Source organism: Nannospalax galili, unplaced genomic scaffold, assembly GCF_000622305.1.
Source record: "Nannospalax galili isolate Female #2095 unplaced genomic scaffold, S.galili_v1.0 scaffold106, whole genome shotgun sequence".
NCBI classification, from domain to species: Eukaryota; Metazoa; Chordata; class Mammalia; order Rodentia; family Spalacidae; genus Nannospalax; species Nannospalax galili.
This window is the reverse complement of record NW_008354872.1, coordinates 174,450-182,302: the sequence shown is the minus strand read 5'-3', so window position 1 is coordinate 182,302 and position 7,853 is coordinate 174,450.

Sequence of the window (7,853 nt, the reverse complement as noted above, 5' to 3'; positions counted from 1 at the left end):
AGTCAAGTTGTGGAGGGCCCAATGGACTTACCCAGGAGAGAGGCTGGTGGGTTGTGCAGGCCCAGAGAAGCAGAGGGAGGTGAGGGTGGGACCAGGCCCAGAAGGCTCCTCTAAAATATTTTTTTAAGAATTAAAAAAAAAAAATCACTGGCAGGAGGTGTGAGGGGCAGTGCCCAGTCCACAGCAGGCCGGAGTGGCTAGCAGGTTTTGACTTCCTTGTGGGAGGATATCTGATCTTGAAAAATGACTCTTCGGACTCTTATTGAACACCTACTATGTGCCAAGTGTCAGCAGGGTGCCAGGGCTACAAAACAAATGAGGTCATGGCTCAAGCACTCACTCTTGCTAAGACATGGATAATCCTCAACAAAATTATACTAAAAAGCCGGTGTCTGATTACATGAGCTGGCCAAAGACAGCAAATGTATAGCAGTGGGAGTCAGGTGGGCTGGGGCTGAGGACTTCCAAGAGCAGGGGGATCTCTGTGATGGAGAATGTTCTGTCTTTTCTTTTAAATTTATTTCTTTTTTTATATATTTTATTTATTATTCTTATTTTATGTATATGAGTATACTGCCTGCATGTAGGTAGATCCACCCATGTCATGCAATGTCTGCAGAGGTCAGAAGAGGGCATTGGATCCCCTGGAAGTGGAGTTTATAAATGGTTGTTAGCCACTATATGAGTGCTGGGAGTCGAACCAGGTCTTCTGCAAGAGTTGTCAGTGCTCTTAACTGCTGAGTCATCTCTCAAGCCCTTCTTTTTATTTCTTTTTGTTTTATGTGTATCAATGTTTTGCCTGCATGTATGTAAGTGCACCTATATATTTTGCAATGCTCATGGAGGCCAGAAGAGGACATCAAATTCCCTGGAACTGGAGTTACAGGTGGTTGTTATCTGCCATGTGGGTGCTGAGTCCTTTGCAAGAGCAGCCAGTGCTCTTATCTGCTGAACCATCTCTCCAGCTCCATGGAAAATGTTCTAAAACTGGACTGCAGTGATCACTCATACAACCCCATAAATTCACTACAATTGTGAATTTATGTGAAGTTTATGGTGTGTACATTATATGTCAGTAAGTTTTTTTTTTTTTTAATCATGAAATCCTGCCTTGTCTATGGGAAAGTGGACTGTGGCCAAGGACAGGAATCTGAAGAACCTACATTTGACTTTGAGGTGGAGCCAGCATGGGCCAGCACTTGAGAGCAGGCAAAGAGAACAGGGGAGAGCCCTTTCCAGTGTGGAAATACAGGCTGCTCTCACAGCATGTTCTTTACTAGCCCCCAGGCTTTCTGCTCTGTTCTCACTTTGACCTATATTCATTCCCCTAGTGAAAGGAAGTGAGGCCTTTCAACCTGGCTGCCTAGCAAGAGGGAGGTGCCCTGGGTTAGAGAGCACCTGGTTCCAGCCATGACTTGATGATTAGGGAGCTATGGAGGAAGGTGGAGACTGGCAGGTGCCTGGGAGTTGACATAGTGCATCTGCCTCCAGCTCCTAATGACTGATGTGAGCACCTTTCAAGTACCAGACTATACTTCTTAGGTTCTAACTGTGCTGATCCTCCTATGGCCTCTGGACTGGAAGGGACAGCCTGGACCCTGCCAGTGTCTGCTCTGGTTAGTCTGTGCCACCCTGGTAGGTTTTTGTTTGCTTGTTTGTTTTGGAGATAGGTTTTGGTCGGGTTGCCCAGGTTGACACTGAACTTTTGCGTCTGTCTCCTGAGTAACTGAGACTATAGGTATATGCCACTTTACTCAGACTCTAGTGATTTTTGATGGTCAGTCCACAATTACCCAGTCTCAGGAGTCTGAGGTCTAGAGAGCAGTGGGCTGGAATGTAGTTCACAGGCTTATGGGTGGATTTAACCTCTGTTTCCAGCCTCTCCTTGGTGGGCATTCTCTCTTGGGGCTCTCTTGGGGTGGAACTCTTGAGGATGAGGCTGACTTAGGACACAGTCTAGCTCTCCTTAGATGGTGGAAATCTGGACTTGAGGCCCGGTTCTGACTTGGGGGGAATTACATTCCTCCTTATGAGGGCCAAGGTCTGTGTTTGCAACATGGGGCGTGGGAAGAGAGAGCTCGCCTGAGCGTTGATCTCCTTTGAATTAAGGCCTTTCCTTGGAGAGTTGGGTGGTTCCGACCTGCCCGGGAGCCTGGGACACCCTTGCCAGTGGGCAGTGCCCTGAAGGTGAGTCACTGGGAAGAAGACTGTTCCACTACGGAAGGAGGCCACCCACTGGGGCTTCATTATCCAGCACAATGTAAAGTAATTGCCTCCATTTAGCCAGTGCCTAATATGCACCTGGCATTGTGGGAGGCTCTTCCTCAGCTTTATCCCACTTAATCTTCCCAGCAGCATAGCAAAAGGTAGGTGGTATTACTCATGTTACCAAAGAAGAAACTGAGGCTCAGGGTGAGGTAGGCTGGTACACATTTCTTGCCTTCTGCTGGTTGGAATCTCAGTCTCACTCAAGACTCATCTCCCTCTCTGCCTCCCTGGGGCCATCTCTGCCCTGTGTCTGCCTGTCTGCCTATGTGCATGGATCCTGGACCTTGTCAGTTGCTGCACTAGATGAGGATCTCCTGGAAGGCAGGAAGTTGGTCCTACTGGGCTCTGTGGGTTGGGCTGATCTCCTGTCTCCAGCCTGGACCAAGATCCATAGGTAACAAAGTCACAAGGGTGAAAGTGAGTCCTGATCCCCACATCACCCTGTGAGGTTGACATGATGGCCCACTGAGAGTCATAAAGGAACAACCCAGCGAGCTTGAGAATGATATCACACTGCTGCAGGGGGATCTGGAATCAAACCCTGGCTTATATGGACCCAAAGCCCTGTTCTTTTCAGCAAGCCAGCACAGTTGTGATTTTTAGTCTTTTGATTTCTTTTATATGTTTTTTGGCGTACATATGCCACCTGTGAGATTAGTCAATAGTTTTCCTTTAAATCAGCTTGCTTTTCAATAAAGCATACACATTTATTCTTAAAAGAAACTTTAGGGGGCTTGGTGTGGTGACTCACACCTTTATTCCCAGAACTCGGGAGGCAGAGGCAGGTGGATTTCTGTGAGTTCAAGGCCAGCCTGGTCTACATAGTGAGTTCCAGGCCAGCTTGGGGGCTACAGGGACACCCTGTCTCAAAAAGACCAAAAAAAAAAAGAAAAAAAAGAAAGAAAGAAAGAAGGAAAAGAAAAAAAAGGGCTGGGAACCCACTATCATTAAACTGATGAACTATTGTATCAGCCAAGTTCATCTGTGTGCACCTGCTGTTGTTTTTAGTGGTGTGAGTTGATGCTCTGTGTGCAACTCCACACCCCACACTCTGCACCCTACATGCTCCACATGGCTCCTAGGGACTCTTTCAAGTCTCTTCTGTCTCCATCCTGTTTACTTGGCTTGCCATATGATGCTCAGAGTCCTGGAGGATGAATGTGGGAAGGGACACAGAGTATAATCATATCCCTGAATCTGAGAGAACCTGTGACATGTCCACAAGCAGGTGAGTCAATGAATACGTGGTCCAAGTTCTTTCTGACTGCTCACATTTCATTGACCAGAACCATCCACAGGGTGCAGCATTACTGCAAGGGGGGCAGGAAGTACAGGCTCCCAGATGCCCAAAAAGGAAAGAACTCAGTACCAGCATGCATTTAGAGGATCTCTACAACTCATTCCCAGGGGAAGAATAAATATGATTGCTCATCTATCCATGAGGAAACTGAAGACCACAGAATAAGTTGACTGAAGCCACACCAATGGACAGTGGTGGGCCAGGGGGCCAGGATTTGAAATCAGGCAGGCTAGTACTGCAGTTCATACTAAACAAACAAGGCCAGATGTGGTGGCACATGCCTTTAGTCCCAGCACTTGGAAGGCAGAGGCAGGCAGATCTCTGTGAATTTGAGGCTACCCTGGTCTAATAGTGAGTTCCAGGCTAGCTGGGGCTACAGGGAGACCCTGTCCCCAAAACACATAAAAACACCAATGAGAGTGTCTCATGTGTCAGCAATCTGTATTAGTTTCCAATAGACACTGAAATGGCTACACTTAGGGTGCACTGGGATAATGTGGGACAGTCTCCCCATATTAAGATTTCTGATGTAATCATGCCTGCAAAGACTCTTTTACCACTCAAAATAAGAGTCACAGGTGCCAGAGATTGGAATGCACACTTTTGGTACCATTCTGTAGCCCACCACACTACCTGGGAGAGCTCTTATCTGGATTCTAGTCATCCTTGCTCTGTCCCTTCCTCCAGGTCCTGACCCTCTTCTACACTGCAAGATAGCCATTTGGCCTGGTTTGTTTATTATGCTGGAATCTGAGCTCTGAGGGCGGAGAATGTGCCTGTTCCATCTTTCATTCCTATAGAGCTGGGCAAATACAAATAATATAGAAAGTGATGGAATGGAGTGAACTGAAAGCTCCTCTGAAAGACTCAGAACCTGCTGTGGGAAGGGAAGAGGCCACAAATGGCCTTCTGAGCATGAAGAGCAGGCAGGCAGCTATTCCCTGGGGATCCTGTAGGACCGCTCGCCTTGCCATTACCTCATGCCTGGGCACTGGGGAGGTGAGAGCTGAGGAGAAAGTTGGCAGGCCTCTCCCTAACACCTTTGATTCATTGACTCATTCAGTGAATGTTTATTGACTATCTCCACAGGTTAGTAACATCCTCAGCTGGGGAGCCATGGCCTCAGGAACCTCTTTTTGGTGCCATGTGGAAAGACTTCAGGCCACACCTACATGTTCAGCACACAGGCCAATTCTCAACCAGTGAGGAGGAACAGGAGGCTCTGGAGAGCTGGGCTCTAGTCCCAAGTCAGCTGATCCTTTTGACAAGTCACATCCACATGTATCTGTTACTGCATTTACTGTACTATTAAGTTGTGATGATGTATGGTTTCTACACAATCCTTCCAGCGGTGTCTTCCTCCAGGAAAAAGTGCCTTTGTCATCTTCATCTTAACATCCACTAGTTTTAAACATTTTTATTTTACGTGTATGAGTGTTTTTCCTGCATGAACGTAAGTGCACTACATGTGTGCAATGCCTGTGGAGGCCAGAAGAGGGCATTAAATCCCCTGGAACTGGATTTACAGATGGTTCTTAGCTACCACGAGGGTGCTGGGAGCTGAACCAGGGTCCTCTACAAGAGCAGCCAATGCTCTTAACTGCTGAGCCATCTCTGTAGCCCAACATTCACTATCTTTAAAGTTTTAAAATTACATTTATTTGTATATATGTATGTATGCATGTACATGTCAACGCATGCATGTGGAGGCCAGAAGACAACCTTCAACGGTTAGTTTTCATAGTCAGGTGTGGTGGGGTGCACACCTTTAATTTCAGCACTTGGGAGGCAGAGGCACGTGGATCTCTGTGAGTTCGAAGCCAGCCTGGTCTCCATAGTGAGTTTCAGGCCAGCCATCTGGGGCTACAAGGAGACCTTGCTGCAAAAAAGACCAAAAAAAAAAAAGAATCATTTCTCTCCTTCCACCATGAGAGTTCTGGGGGTTGAACTCAGGTGGTCAGGCTTGGCAGCAAGCAACTTTTCCTCCTGAGCCATCTCCCAGCATGGTATAATACCATAACTCCTCAGAGCAGTAATAACAGTGTGATGATGATAATGATGATAATAGGATAAGCTCCGTGCTTTTGGAGAGCCTTCCATGTGTCAGGCACTGTTTAATGTGCTTTCATGTTGCATCTCTTTTCATCGTCGCACTATCTATGAATTAAGGACCGTTAGCCACACTCTGCACACCAGGCACAGAGAGGTTTAATGACTTGCCCAAAGTTGCACAATGAGGAAGTGGCAAAGCCAGGATCCAATGGATTTAGAGTTCATGGTTTCAACCATGTGGCTTGAGTAATGGGATGGGTCATGGAATGAGGACACCCCCAGGGACTTTTTAACTCCCCAAATGACATCTCTACAGACTATACAATGGACATAGCTCTGGTGTGGCAATGTGGACCAGGGAATCCTGGGGCAGGGAGTGAATTTGAGTTCTGGTTTTACTACTTGACCTTGAGAAAGTTACTTCCTTGAATCTGTTTTCTCACAAGGCAAAAGGACACTCATACCTATTTGATAGAGAGGATATAATAAAATATATACTTTTTTTGGTCCTTATGAGACAGGGTTTCCTTGTAGCCCCAGCTGGCCTAGAACTCACTATGTAGACCGGGCTGGCCTCAAACTCTGCCAGACTCTGCCTCTCAAGTGCTGGGATTAAAGGCATGTGCCACCACACCCAGCAAAATATATATAATTTAAGAGAATAGTTTATGGAAAAGTGCCTGGCAAGCTCTCTCTCTCTCTACAGGTAACTAGAGATTGGTATCTAATTGTCAGAGAGTTAAACATTTCCTACAGCAGTTTTATGGAGGATCTAAGATGGTCAGCTTCTCAAGGATTAGTAAAATACCTATACATCTGTGTGCATATGTGTGTGTGCTTGTATGGTATGTGTGTGCATGCTGGTGTGTGCATATGTGGTATGTGTTTAATGTGTATGTGTGTTGAGTGTGTGTGTGTGCTTGTGTGAGGTATGTGCATGTGTTTTGTATATGCATGTGGAGTGTGGGCATGTGTGTCACATGTGCACGTGTTGTATATATGTGTGGTAAGTGTGTATGTGTGTAGTCTCACGCCAGTGGTTGGGGATGGGTGGGAACATATATTGGAATGAGCAGCAATCAGGGAGGGAACATATCCAAATTCCAGCTCTGCCATTACCTCCCTGTGTGATCTGGCAGGTCTGGCAGTTCACCAAGTCTTTGGGGTTCCAAGGTGAGGGGGTGGAATTTGAAGATCTCCAAGCATTGATGAATACTACCAGGCTCAAAATTCCCAAGTCAATTTCCTTAGTGAATGAGAATTCCTTCCATACCCATCCTTACCATAGAAGCAGCCTTTTCTTCTCCTAGCATTACTGGGCATTGGAACTGGGCACAGAAGATGTTCTGCCTTGGCATCTAGGCTCCTCCCCTCTTGAGCTGGCAAGGAGCTCCAAAAAGCCCAACTTACCCCAGCTAGGTTACTCTAGGCTTGTGGAGAACTAGTCAACAAACATTAAAAAAAACCCTCATAATTAGATAGCAAATAGATAGGCAAAATGAACACAATTTAAATATAATCTCACTACCCATAGATGATCACTATTAAAATTTTGGCAGATATCCTGTCACAAACTTTAACAGATTTCTTTTTTTCTATATCAGATTATTTTGAGACAGGGTCTCCCTATAGCCCCAGCTGGCCTGGAACTCACTATGTAGACCAGGCTGGCCTTGAACTCACAGAGGGCTACCCGCCTCTGCCTCTCAGGTGCTTCTATATCAATTTTTTTATTAAAATTATTTTTTGAGATAGGGTTTCATTATGTAGTTCAGGCTGGTCTGGAACTCATTATATAGCCCATGCTGACCTTGAATTTTTGGCACTCTTCCTTCCCCTGCCTCCTAAGTACTAGGACTACAGGCATGTACCACCATGCCCTACTCTCTATATGAATTTTAATTAAAAATTATATCCATATAGTTGTATCCAAAAAAAAATTCAGGGGAGCCTTTGCATTCCTACTTTGAGAGCAAATAGGAGGGGTACTTACTTAGGTTAGGGGTTTTGGAGGTCAGGAAGTCCTATGCAGAAAAATAGGTTACTATGTGAAAAATATGGATCCTTATATTTATAGACTAGTACCCCAGTCACCACTCATCAAAGAAGCTTCTTTTTCAACAGAGATTATTACAGAGTTCCACAGCTGGTCACACACAGTGTCTGTGAATTTCCCAAGCCTAAGTGGTACATCTACAATACAACTTCTACACCTAAGGCTCACAGAACATAG